The following is a 12567-nucleotide window of genomic DNA, read 5'->3' on the forward strand; positions in this document are numbered from 1 at the left end:
TCATCAGATTGAGTTGCTCTATAAATACTGTTACCACTCCTAGTAATCGATCAATTGTATTTATTAAGTGCTTACTGTGTATAGGCGATAAATCAGTGGTATTTCATTCACTCGTATTTACTGAGTTTTTACTTCGCTCAGAGCCCTGTACTAAAGCGTTTGGGAGAGTACAATACACCGATAAACGGACATGTGCCCTGCCCTCAAAGAGCTAACGATCTAGAGGGGATTTATTGAGTGCTGATTGGGTGCAGAGCACTGTATTAAGCACTTGGGTGAGTACAATAGGTCAGAGTTGGTGGACTCATTTCCTGCTTGCCACAGATTTAGAGTCTAGTACGATTACTGCTCTTACAATTACTTCTATTCCTAGGTGGGGAAAATTCTAAGATTCACAGGGAGGGGCTTTAAGGGCAGCCGGGAGGGGGTCAGGGGACGTGACTGCTAATTCTGTCGTATTGTACCCTCCCAAGCTCTTAGTACACTGCTCTGCACATGGTAAGCACTCAATAAATACCACTGATCGATTAAGGCTCCGAGTTGAACACAGCCTAATTCACCCTCACATTTCAGAAGACCTGCGGTGTACCAAAACTTTAACTCCTCTCCCCAGACTTAAGACTCTCCCTCCTGCAGGTAGGAGAAATCGATCACTAATAAGTACGGAGCACTTGCTGTGTGCCCAGCCCCGTACTAAGCACTTGGGAAAGTTTAATTCAGCAGAGTAGACAGGACACGTTCCCTGCCCAAAAGGAGCTTACGGACCCTAGAGGGACACGGGCCTAACTAGGCTCTGTGATCTCCTTCGTAGACCTAGGGGTCTAAACTCTTTCTGCTGCTTTGACTTGGAGAAGGTTTGGAGAAAACTGCCAACTAATTAACACGTGTTACCAGCTCGGTATTCCCGCTGACTTACTGCTCTACTGGGAGCGTTTAGAGAGTTACACTTCTAAATGCAGTAGTGTTCTCCGCCTCGGACTTCTGCCGCGGGGGCGGGAAATGAGCTGGAAACTGGATACTCCAATAGAGCGGGGCAGGATCTGCTGAGCAGCACCTGTTTCTGGGAATGTGAAAGACTTCATATTAATTTGCTTCATAACAACACAGCTAGAGTTTGCCTATCGGAGGTGTTGAAAGAGATAGGGTTTTGTAAAGACGAGAGAGACGCTCGTGGACTCTAAGCCTTCCGGCAATCAAGGTTGACTCAAAATGCAACTTGGGCCACTAAAGCCTGCTTTTTCCACAGAAGGCTTTCAACAGTCTTTAATAATAATAATAATGATGTTGGTATTCGTTAAGCGCTTACTATGTGCAGAGCACTGTTCTAAGCGCTGGGGGAGATACAGGGTAATCAGGTCGTCCCACGGGAGGCTCACAGTTAAAACCCATTTTACAGATGAGGTCACTGAGGCACAGAGAAGTTAAGTGACTCGCCCACAGTCACACAGCTGACAAGTGGCAGAGCGGGGATCCGAACCCATGACCTCTGACTCCGAAGCCCAGGCTCTTTCCACTGAGCCACGCTGCTTCCTGCTTTGGGCTGGCTCTCATCAGAGTCTGAGGTGTGGATCAACTAGACCATTCTAAAGTCAGGATGGGGAGACAGTGTCATGATAATAAAAATAATGATGGTATTTGTTAAGCGTTTACTATGTGTCAAGCACTATTCTAAGCACTGGGAGAGATACTCTTGGGCAGGAGGAGTTTATCGGTTCCTGGGCACCATTCAGGCTTCCATTTCTTGAAGAAGAGATAGGTGTTTGGTGGCGGAGAGGGTGCTTCTATCGGAATCTGTGTCCAGTTGTACCGATGCTTTAGTGACCCTTCATCTTTTGGGGAAAGTGACATTGACATCCTCCATCTATAAGGTGCTCTAGTCCAGTAATAGCAGTAATAATAATACTAATAATTGTGGTATTTGTTAAGCACTTACTATATGCCAAGCGCTGCACTCGCGGAGAAGCAGCGTGACTCAGTGGAAAGAGCACGGGCTGGGGAGTCGGAGATCATGGGTTCAAATCCCAGATCCGTCGCTTGTCAGCTGTGTGACTTGGGCAAGTCACTTAACTCCTCCGTGCCTCAGTTACCTCATCTGTAAACTAGGGATTAACGATGTGAGCCCCACGAGGGACAACCTGATCACCTTGTATCCTCCCCAGTGCTTAGAACAGTGCTTTGCACATAGTAAGCGCTTAACAAATGTCATCATTAGTATTATTATTACTAAGATAATCACATCTCACACAGGGCTTGCAGTCTAAGTATCAATCGAGCTTATTTACTTAGTGCTTACTATTGGCAGAGCACTGTACTAAACGCTTGGGAGAGTATAGTACAACAGAATTAGCAGATACATTCTCTGCCGATAATGAGTATACAGTCTAGAGAGAGAGAAAGACATTAATATAAATGTGAATAGTAGGAAATAGTGGGAATAAGAAAGTAGGAGGGAGAACAGGTTTTGAATCACCATTTTGCAGGCGAGGGAACTGAAACACAGAGAAGCTAAGCGGCTCGCCCAAAGTCATATAGCAAGCAAGTGGCAGAGCCGGGATTAGAACCCAGCTCCTCTGACTCCCAGGCTGATGCTCTTTCCACTAGGCCGTGATGCTTCCGAAGAATAATTTATTAAATTCCCACTTGGTTCAGTGCAGTGTACTAGTGCTTGGGCAGTACAAAGCAGGGAAGTGATATGTTCCTGGCCCTAGCTCAGTGGAAAGAGCCCGGGCTTGGGAGTCGGAAGTCATGGGTTCTAATCCCGACTCCGCCGCTTGTCAGCTGCGTGACTTCGGACAAGTCATTTAACTTCTCTGTGCCTCGGTTCCCTCATCTGTAAAATGGGGATTAAGACTGTGAGCCCCATGTGGGACAATCTGATTACCTCGTATCCCCCCCAGTGCTTAGAACAGTGCTTGGCACAGAGTAAGCGCTTAACAAATGCCATTATTATTATTTTACACTCTAGTAGGGGATCCAAACATTAAAATATTGACCAGCAGAGCTAAACTCAGTATTGTGTGAAACTCGAGGACATATTCTTATGGTTAGTTATTGTTCTTTCCCTCTTATCCATCCACTGTCTTCTGCCACTAGATCCTAGTTCATTCTCTTCATTCTTCCCAAACTCACCCTCTCACCGTGTCTTGTTTCCTAGTCTCTTTTCATCTGACCCCTTGCACACCCCTTCCTTCTGCTGGGAATTCCCAGACTATTTAAATCTCCCAGCCCATAGCTCGCACAGTTTTCTGTAATCCCTCCATCGTGTCTAGGAGAGGAGGTATAGTTCCAGAGAGGCAAACAGCACACAGCTTCTGGGTGGCAGGGGTGACGAAACTACTCCTGGTGGTCTTTGGTCAAACCCAGGCGGTGCCCACCATGCTACTGGTAATCCTGTGGCAGTGTGAAGAAGCAGTGTGGCCTAGTGGAAAGAGCACGGATCTAGGAGTCAGAAGGACCCGGGTTCTAATCCCAGCTCCGCCATTGTCTGCCGTGTGACCTTGGGCAAGTCATTTCTCTGTGCCTCACTTACCTCATCTGTAAAATGGGGATGAAGACTGTGAGCCTGATGTGGGACAGGGACTGTGTCCAACCTGATTAGCTTGTCTCTACCCCCGCAATTAGTACAGTGCCTGAAAGGGAAGCAGCGTGGCATAGAGGATAGAGCACGGGCCCGGGAGTCAGAAAGTCATGGGTTCTAATCCCGACTCTGCCACTTATCCGCTGAGTGGCCTTGGTCAAGTCGCTTAACTTCTCTGTGCCTCAGTGACCTCATCTGGAAAACGGGGATTGCGACTGTGAGCCCTATGTGAGGCAAGAGACTGTATCCAACCCAATTTGCTTGTATAATAATGTTAGTACTTGTTAAGCGCTTACTATGTGCAGAGCAGGGTTCTAAGTGCTGGGGTAGATATAGGGTAGTCAGGTTGTCCCATGTGAGGCTCACAGTCTTAATCCCCATTTTCCAGATGAGGTCACTGAGGCACAGAGAAGTTAGGTGACTTGCCCACGGTCACACAGCTGACAAGTGGCAGAGCTGGGGTTCGAACCCATGACCTCTGACTCCCAAGCCCGTGCTCTTTCCACTGAGCCATGCTGCTTCTCGATACTTAGTACGGTGTCTGGCACATAGTAAGCGCTTAACAAATACTATCATCATCAATATTATTATTAACAAACACCATTAAAAACAACCAAACAGCCAACAACAACAACAAAAAAAAAAAAACCAGACACCATAAAAAAATAAGGATCTGGGCTAATCCCACCTCTGCCTCCTTGCCTACCATGTAACCTTGGATAAGTTACCTAGCTTCCCTGTGCTTCAGTTTCCTCATACGCAAATTAGGGATTAAAAACCTGTTGTCCTGCCCACTTATTATTTTTCCTCGCCTTCTCCCTCCTCCGTTTCCCTTCCCCTGGAGGGGCCGGGTCCGAGACCTCACGCTTGATGTTATTAAGACGGAGCTCTCACCACAATGCATTGTCTGACCGTCTCTGCCCCACTCCAAAATCCCCCCATTACTTTTGGAATTGCTCATTACTTTATTTACAATTGAGGAAACGCGAAATGACCTCGGGGGTATTCAAATCATTATTCACCACGCTTTTCTCTTACATGAGGGAAGGCTTAGGTTACTGTCTCTTATTACTGAAATTTCTACTTCAAACAATTGCTCTCTCTGTCTCTGTCCCTCTCTCTACTTTCAAAATTCTGGATTTTCCCCACTGGTTTCTCACCAAACGTTTTGGCCCAAGATGGCAACACGATGCCTGCTTGACTCCCACACTGTAATGCCTGTGGCTTGGGTTGATTTTGTTTTCTTAAAGAAAATTTGGCTTTCCAGCTGGAATGACAGAGAAGCAGGCGTGGCTTAGTGGAAAGAACCTGGGCTTGGGAGTCAGAGGTCGTGGGTTCTAATCCCGGCCCCGCCACTTGTCTTCCGGGTGACCTTGGGCAAGTCACTTAACTTCTCTTTGCCTCAGTTACCTCTTCTGCAAAAATGGGATTAAAAACTGTGAGCCCCGCGTGGGACAATCTGATTATCCTGTTTCTACCCCAGCGCTTAGAACAGTGCTCTGCACATAGCGCTTAACAAATACCTTAATTATGATCATGCCCAACTCCATACGGGGCACAGAGGCTTCCTAGACGACTGAAGAAAAGGCCAGCGATATTCAAGGGAGGGGCAGAGGGCAAGGAAAAGGGTTAGTTAAGCATAAAGGATTATGAAGGAATTAAAATGAAACAAGAGTAAGTGTTCCATCTTTTGTCAAGTAGCAGATTGAAAACAAGGCTTCCAAGTGAATGTTGTGTTTCCCCCCCCAGTCCACACCCCCCGCCACTGTAAGCCTGCTGTGGGCAGGGATTGTCTCTCTTTATTGCTGTATTGTACTTTCCAAGCACTTAGCGCAGTGCTCTGCACACAGTAAGCGCTCAATAAATACGATCGAATGAATGAATATTTCATAAAATAAAATGACAGCTACGGTAATCCTGGATTCATATTGCCACCTAGTGGTACAGGGATTCCGAAGGAAATCGCTCAAATTATACAAAGTAGCCAACGATTTAAAATACTAATAAGGATGGCATTTGTTAAGCGCTTACTATGTGCAAAGCACGGTTCGGAGCGCTGGAGAGGATACAAGGTGATCAGGTTGGCCCACGTGGGGCTCACCGTCTTAATCCCCATTTTTCAGATGAGGTAACTGAGGCACAGAGAAGTTAAGTGATTCGGCCAAAGTCACACAGCTGACAAGAGGCTGATCCGGGATTTGAACCCATGACCTCTGACTCCCAAGCCCCTGCTCTTTCCACTGAGCCACGCTGCTTGTCTAAAGTCATCGATTAGACTGTACGCCCGTCAAACGGCAGGGACCGTCTCTATCTGTTGCCGACTTGTTCATCCCAAGCGCTTAGTACGGTGCTCTGCACATAGTAAGCGCTCAGTAAATACTATTGAATGAATGAAATTTAAAAGTCATTGCCCCTCTATTGGTCGCTGTGCTCTTTCAGCTGTACCCCTAGACATAAACTGAAGGGGAAAATTGAGGCAAAGTAAAACTGTCTTAAATAAGTGTTTTATCATTGTTACTATTAATAGTAATAATAATCATTTGTTAAATACCTATACGCCAAGCACTTTACTAAGCACTGGGGAAAATAAAAGTTAACCAGTTTGGACACAATCCTTGTCCCACATGGAGCTTAGAGTAAGTAGGAAGAAAAGGAATTGAATCTCATTTTACAGATGAAAAAACTGAGCCACGGGGAAGTTCAGTGACCTCCCCAAGGTGACATATAGCAGGAAAGTGGCAGAGAGGGGATTAGAACCCAGGACGATTGACTTCTAGCCCTGTGCTCTTTCCACTAGGCCAGATTGTTTCGTGGTAGCTTTTGCGAATTTCTCTTCTTCTTGCATTAAATTTGATCAAACTCTTACCTTGTGAGAGGAGATACAGTGTTAAGCGAGTAGGTGTATTCCCTTTCTCCTACAAGGCTCACAATCCATCTCACCCCCATTTTATAGCTGAGAAAACTGAGATGAAGGGAGCTTAAATGACTTTTCCCAGGTCACATAATAGGCCAGTAAAAGAGAAGAGACTTGAACTCGGGTCTCCTGACTCCCATAACCACACTCTTTCCATCAAGCCGCATTGCCTCAAAAACGCACCTCTCTGAAAAGCATGTTACCATCTCATCCTCTTCTAGCAGAATGTTTACTCACTGGCTCGAAAAATTGCAGGCGACGGTGAGCTAGATCACTGAGCTAAACTCTCTGCAGCCTGACAGCAGTAGTTCTAAGAAGAATCAATAATCAATTAGTGGGATTCGTTGAATGTTTGCTGTCTATAGTGTATTATGCTAAACACCTGGGAGCATTCTCTACAGCAGAGTTAGCAGACGCAGTCCCTGATCTCAAGAGCACCAGCCTGGTCTAGTAGAAAGAGCACAAGTCTGGGAGTCAAAGGACCTGCGTTGTAATCCCAGCTCTGGGTGACCTTGGATAAGTCATTTCTCTTTGACTCAGTTCCCTCCTGCGTAAAGTGGTTAGTAAGCCCTCCTCCCCTCTGCTTAGATTTAGAGCCGTAACTTAGACTATGAGCCCTCTGGGGGTCAGGGACTGTGTCCACTCTGATTATGTTGTAATAATAATGCTGGTATGCGCTTACTATGCGTAAAGCACCGTTCTAAGCGCTGAGGTAGATGCAGAGTAATCAAGTTGTCCCACGTGAGGCTCACAGTTAATCCCCATTTTACAGATGAGGGAACTTGGGCCCAGAGGAGTTAAGTGACTTGCCCACAGTCACACAGCTGACAAGTGGCGGAGCTGGGATTCGAACCCATGACCTCTGACTCCCCAACTCGGGCTCTTTCCACTGAGCCACGCTGCTTGTATCTATCTATTTATGTATTTATCTATTTGTTTATATTTGTTTATCTCCCCCTCTGTCTCTCCCTCTAGACTGTGAGCTAGTCGGGAGCAGGAATGTGTCTGTTGTTATATTGTACTCTCCCAAGTCCTCAGTACAATGCTTTGCACACAATAAGTGTTCAATAAATACAATTGAGTGAGTGAATCTAACCCAGTGCTTAGTAATAATGATGATGATACAAAGTAATAATGATAATTATGGTATTTCAGTGCCCACTATGTGCCAGGCACTGTACTAAGCAGTGCGGTAGATACAAGCAAATCTGATTGGTCATAGTCCCTATCCCACAAGGGGCTCACAGTCCCCATTGTACAGTTGAGGTAACTGAGGCACAGAGAAGTGAAGTGATTTGCCCAAGACCATAAAGCAGACAAGTGGCAGAGCAGGGATTAGAACCCAGGTCTTTCTGATTCTCAGGACCTTGCTTTAGATACAGGGTAATTTGTCTCATGTGGGCCTCACAGTCTTCATCCTCATTTTACAAATGAGGTAACTGAGGTTCAGAGAAGTGAAGTGGCTTGCCCAAGGTCACACAGCTGACAAGTGGAGGAGGGGGGGATTAGAACCCACGTCCTCTGACTCCCAAGCCCGGGCTCTTGCCGCTGAGCCGCGCCGCTTCTCAGTACGGTGTTTGGCATATAGTAAGCTCTTAATATAATAATGATGATGATAACAAGAAGCTTACAGTCTGGTGAAAATTTGACATGATAATAATGGTATTGGTTAAGCGCTCACTGTGTGCCAAGCACTGTTCTAATCCAGTGAGACCGTGAATCTGAGCCGCCTGCATATTTGCAGGGGCACTGGAGCCTGCTGATGCCGCCAGCCTCGGCTCGCCTGTCCTTCTCAGTGGAGACGATGGAGATCAAGCATTGCAGGGACAGAGTAGGATGTCGGTCCTCGACTCGGTTCCCCTCAGGGAGCCAGCCCGTATCTAGGCGGCACCGGAATCAGTTCTGTCGGGCAGGTTGTCCATCCCGGGCATTTAGGACAGAGGCTGGTCCGTCAGTACCAGCTGTCAGTGTTCGCTCGCCCGTCAGGCTGACGGGAGACGCCATCAGTGTTTTACCTTTCCGTCATCCTGACGGGAGATGCCGTCAATGTTACTCGTCCATCGATCCTGACGGGAAATGTCATCAAGGTTTGCTCATTCGTTCATTCGATCGTATTCATTGAGCACGTGCTGTGTGCAGAGCACTGTACTTAGCGCCTGGAAAGTACAATTCGGCGGCAGCAGGTAGAGACCATCCCTACCCAACAACGGCTCACGGTCTAGAAGGGGGGAGACAGATAACAAAACAAGTAGACGGGCATCAATAGCATCAGTATTACTCGACTGGAATCCTGCCTGGAGAGGCCATTAATATTTAGACAGATGGGGTCAGATGGCTCTTATTGAGCATGATGTCTTTACATTCGTGTGGTTGCTTTGGGACGGAAACTCCAGAGGCCGGAACTCCGGCTGTGAACCCGCAGCGGAAGGGGCCCGGAGGAGACACTGCACGTCTGAGGGCTAAAATACTTTTTCAGTGAGCTAGCTATCTGTCCCGTGAAATTTTTCAGGGAGGTGTTCAGCCATCTGCTGAATACCAGTCACTGGGCTGTTTGTTAAGCGCTTACTAGGTGGCAGCCGCTGTACTAAGCGCTGGGGTGGGTTTAAGCAGATCGGGTTGGGTACCGTCCTTGTCCCACTTGGAGCTCACAATCAGCTTGGCTCAGTGGAAAGAGCCCGGGCTTGGGAGTCAGAGGTCGTGGGTTCTAATCCCGGCTCTGCCACTTGCCTGCTGTGTGACTTCGGGCAAGTCACTTAACTTCTCTGTGCCTCAGTTACCTCATCTGTAAAAATGGAGTTTAAAAAATGTGAGCCCCACGTGGGACAATCTGATCGCCCTGTATCTACCCCAGCACTTAGAACAGTGCTCTGCACGTAGTAAAGTGCTTAACAAATACCATAATTATTATTAATCATTCATTCATTCAATAGTATTTATTGAGCACTTACTTTGTGCAGAGCACTGCACTAAGCGCTTGGAATGTACAATTCGGCAACAGATAGAGACAATCCCTGCCCAGTGACGGGCTCCCAGTCTAATCCCCATTTGACAGATGAGGTAGCTGAAGCACAGAGAAGTGAAGTGACTTGCCCAAGGTCACCCAGCAAAGTGGACGAGCTGGGATTAGAACCCATGTCCTTCTGATTCTGAGGCCCGTGCTCTATCCGTTAGGCCACGCCGCTTCTCAGTAGAGGAGGATGGGAGAGTCCTTTGGGTAAGAGGCACTCTATAGAGGGCTTCATTTTGGAGATAGTTTGGACTAGTGGAGAGAGTGTAGGACTGAGGCACAGATTCCATTCCTAGCTCTGCCACTGGTCTACCTTGTGACCTTGGACAAGTCATTTAACCTCCCTGAGCTCCTCCTTATCCCCGAGTCTTTTTTGGTCAAGGTTAGCCCGCAGACTACACAGATACACCCTCACCTTTCCAGGACAAATGCTGTTTGTAATAACAGCAACGAGCACTCACTACGTGCCACACACTGTGTGCTAAGGGTAGAAAACAATCCGATTGGGCTCAGCCCTTGTCCCAGATGGAGACTCACTGCCTAAGAGGAGGAACAGGTATTTTTCATCCGAGTTGCTTGTCCAAATCGTGGTCTCAGTGGTGAGATGCAATACATGATGCCATACGTTGTGGGCAGGGAACGTGTCTACCGGAGAAGCAGTATGGCCTAGTGGATAGACAGGCCTGGGAGTCAGAAGGTCATAGGTTCTTATCCCGGCTCCGCCACTCGTCTGCCGTGCGACCTTGGGCAAGTAACGTCACTTCTCCGGGTCTCAGTTACCTCATTTGTAAAATGGAGATTGAGACAGTGAGTCCCACTGCGGACCAGCACTGTGTCCAACTCAATTCGCTTAAACCCCCCCCCCCCAGCGCTTAGTACAGTGCTTGACACATAGTAAACTCTTAACAAATGCCATCATTATTATTATTATTGCTACTAACTCTCTTATATTGCACTCTCCCGAGTGTTTAGTACACTGCTCTGCACATAGTAAGCACTCAATAAATACCACTGATTTATTAATAGTCATGTTTTAACATGACCTTCTTTATGATAAACTTTCTCTGCCTCTGCTACCCAAAGACCACATCTGGGAATGAAAGGGAATGTCTCCGGTACCAGTCAATCAATTATTTGGCATTTATTGAGCACTTACTATGTGCTAAGCACTCGGGACAGTACCATGCAAGATGATTGTATTGTAAAGTATCCTGTAATACCAGGATAGATCATGTCAGTCCCTGGGTATGCTCGTGGGGCAGGGATCGTGTCAGCCAGCTTTATTGCATTATACTCTCCCAAGCACTTAGTACAGTGCTCGGCACAAAACGAGCACTCAATAAATACTATTGATTGACTGGGGCTTGTGTGGATGACCTCCCCACCAACCCCTGGAAGCTAAATCTGGGCTCTGCATGGGTGCAAGGGGGACATTTCTGCTCATCAGGGCTTAGGCAACAGTGAGAAATTGCCAGGTCTACATAGAAGACAGGGTGGCACCTTTCCGCCCCTATGATCTGGGCCACCTCCCGGTGGGGTTCAGTGACATCACCCTTCCACTCCACAATCAGACCTCATCCTGTGGATGCTGAGTCTGGCTAATGAGCCCGAGACATTCCCAAAGGCTCAGAAATCCTCAGCTTCATCTGGATGGGACACTCCTTGTGGCAGTTGGATTTGAAACAAAGAAAGCACCGGCCATCTTGGGTTGAGACACCAGCTGGGAGAAGTCTGGGGAAGCATCAGTTTGACGGCTCCTCCTTCTCCCTCCCCACATTCTTCCCCCCGCTCACCAAAGAGCTCATCATCTCTCCAAAGGGTGCCTGCCTCCTTCCACCTCTCCATATGGCCCAATTCGATGCACATGAAATTTTAATGGCCCCCATCGACCCGCCGGGCCAGCTGGAGCCGGTCTCCTTCTGAGGAGAGAGTCTTAGCTTTCTGCAGGCCAGGAGGAGTGGGTGTGGACTAGCCCAAGTAGTGTCAGTTCACTGAGGCAGACAGTCCTTGAACTTTCCTTGAGGATTTTTGTCTGGGAGTCGGAGTGCCCAGGCCTAGGCAAAAAAAAAAAAAAAAAGCCCCTCTGACTTTATTAATGAATTGGGTTGAAAGATTCCAAAGTCTCTGCCACACTTCAGGACATCCTGATGGGAAAAGGTTAACTTGGAGATGTGAGTCTAAATCCCAGTTAGGGAAGAGGTGGGGTCTTCTGGTTAGAAGCCAGAAAATGCTGCTTCCCCGCTGAAAACGGGGAGTCATTTGCCACAGACAGACCAGCATGAAACCCAGCAAGCAACAAAGGCATGTCTCTCTTGGAGCAGAGCCTTCAAAAGGAATAAAAGAGAAGGCGGCGAAAGAGAAAACAGGTGCTGCAATCATCAAACGAGTCCACAGCACAGAATGACAAACTTTTTGGGTGCACAATGCTGCTGGGACTTCAGGTCCCACATTAGCCTTTTCAGTCACACATATACCCATTGGTCCATTTCACCCCCCCCGGGACCACATGTTTGAATACAAAGGGAAAGTAGTGTTGCCTAGTGGATAGAGCATGGGCTTTGGAGTCAGAAGGACCTGGGCTCCGATCCTGTATCCTCCACTTGTCTGCTATGTGACCTTGGGCAAGTCATTTCATTTCCTCTGTGCCTCAGTTACCTCATCTGTAAAATGGGAATTAACACTATGCCCAATGTGGGACAAGAACTGCGTCCAACTTGATTTGTTCGCATCTACCCTAGTGCTTAGTCCAAATAACTGCTCTCCCTTAATTGCTGTCCCCCACTTCAAAACCTTACTGAAGGCACATCTCCTCCAAGAAGCCTTCCTTCAGAAATCCCTCCTCTTCTCCCACTTGGTTCTGCGATGCTCTTACTTGCTCCTTCATTCATCCACCCTCCCATTCCCACAGCACATCTGTCTTATCTATATCTATCTATCTATCATCTATCCAATCTATCCATCTATCCATCTATCCATCTATCTATTTATATTAGTATCTGTCTCCCCCTCTAGACTGTGAGCTCATGGTGGGCAGGAATGTGTCTGTTGTTATATTGTCCTCTCCTAGGC

The sequence above is a fragment of the Ornithorhynchus anatinus genome, chromosome 8 (genome assembly GCF_004115215.2).
Source record: "Ornithorhynchus anatinus isolate Pmale09 chromosome 8, mOrnAna1.pri.v4, whole genome shotgun sequence".
NCBI classification, from domain to species: Eukaryota; Metazoa; Chordata; class Mammalia; order Monotremata; family Ornithorhynchidae; genus Ornithorhynchus; species Ornithorhynchus anatinus.